This window comes from Mandrillus leucophaeus, unplaced genomic scaffold (genome assembly GCF_000951045.1).
Source record: "Mandrillus leucophaeus isolate KB7577 unplaced genomic scaffold, Mleu.le_1.0 Scaffold341, whole genome shotgun sequence".
In the NCBI taxonomy this organism is placed as follows: domain Eukaryota; kingdom Metazoa; phylum Chordata; class Mammalia; order Primates; family Cercopithecidae; genus Mandrillus; species Mandrillus leucophaeus.
In genome coordinates, this window is record NW_012103599.1 from 1,817,647 (window position 1) to 1,819,653 (window position 2,007).

Genomic DNA, 2,007 nt, shown 5'->3' on the forward strand with positions numbered 1-2,007 from the left:
CATTCTCTTGACAGTGTCTTTTGTGCAGAGCAGAAATGGCCAACTTCAAGGGAGCTAAGAAGCATAGTTTTCCATGTGCCCAGAAAACAATGTTGGTGAATAATAGAAATAACTACCACACCATCCACTGAGATTTTCATTTCTATTAGTTCTATGAGATTTGGGTTTTGCTTCGTGTGCATGTGTGTGTGTATGTGTATTTGTTTGTTGTTTGTTTGTTTCAGAATACCTGCTCTTTTTCTCTTCTTTTCTTTTCTTCTTTTTGAGACAGGGTCTCATTCTCTTCCCCAAGTTGGAGTGCAGTGGCACGGTCGTAGCTCACCACAAGCTCAAACTCCTGAGCACAAGCAATTCTTCCACCTCGGCCTCCCAAAGTATTGGGATTACAGGTGTGAGCCACTGTGCCCTGCCCCTGCTCTTTTTCGTAGTAGACTTGATTTTAAGATCAGTTTTAGGTTCACAACAGAAAGAATAAAGAATTCTCATATATCTCCTGTGTCGCATTAATACAGCCTTCTCAGTCTGGGCGTCCTGCACCAGGGTGGTACATTTGTTACAACTGATGAACCTACATCGGACACATCATTGTCACTCAAAGTCTATAGTTCACATTAGGGTTCAATCTTGTTCCACATTCTATGGGTTTTGACAAACGTGTAATGACATATATCCACCATTATAGTATCATATAGAAGTTTCACTGCCTTAAAAATCTCCTGTGATTTGCCTATTCATCCCTCCCAACTTCCTAACTTCTGGCAACCACCGATCTTTTTACTGTCTCCATAATTTTGCCTTTTCCAGAACGTCATGTAGTTGGAATCATACACTATGTGACCTTTTCAGATTGGTTTCTTTCATTTAGTAATATGCATTTTGGGTTCTTCCATGTCTTTCTATGGCATGATAACTCATTCCTTTTCAACACTGAATATCCATTGTCTGGGTGTACTACAGTTTATTTATCCATTCATCTACTGAAAGACATTTTGGTTGCTTCCAAGTTTTGGCAATTAAATAAGTCTGCTATAAACATCTGTGTTCAGGTTTTTGTGAGGACATAGCTTTCAGTTCATTTGGGTAAATACCAAGGACTGCAATTTTGGATCATATGATAAAAGTATGTTTAGCTTTATAAGTAATTTCCAGACTGCCTTCCAAAGTGGCCATACCATTTTGTGTTCTCACCAACAATGAAATAGAGTTCCTGTTGCTCCAAATCCTTGCCAGCATCTAGTCTCATCACTGCTTTGGATTTTGGCCATTGTAATTGGTGTGTATTGGTATCTCATTGTTTCAATTTGCAATTACCTAATGACATATGATATTAAGCATTTTGTATGCTTTTTGCCATCTGTATACCTTCTTTGGTGAGGTATCTGTTCAGATCTTTGGCCTATTTTTTAATTGGGTTGTTTGTTTTCTTATTGTTGATTTGTAAGAGTTATCTGTATATTTTGGATAACAGTCCTGTATCAGATATGGCTTTTGCAAATACTTCCCTCCTGTCTGTGGCCTCTCTTCTCATTCACTTGACAGTGTCTTTTGCACAGAGCAGAAATTTTGATTTTAATAACTCTAGCTGATCAATTAATTCTTTCATGGACTATGTCTTTGGTGTTTCATTTAAAAACTCATCGCCATGCCCAAAGTAATCTAGATTTTCTGCTATGTTATTTTCTAGGAGTTTTATAGTTTTGTGTTCTACATTTTGATCTGTAATCCACTTTGAGTTAATTTTTGTGACGGGGTAAAATCTGTGTCTAGATTCATTTTTTTGCGTGTGGATGTCCTGTTGTTCCAGCACCGTTTGTTGAAAAGATGGTCTTTTCTCCATTGTAGTACCTGTGCCCCTTTGTCAAAGATCAGTTGACTATAGTTATGTGGGTCTATTTCTAGGCCCTCTGTTCTGTGTCATTGATCTATTTGTCTGTTCTTTCACCAATACCACACTGTCCTGGTTACTGTAGCTTTATAATAAGTCTTTTTTTTTTTTTTTTTTTTTTT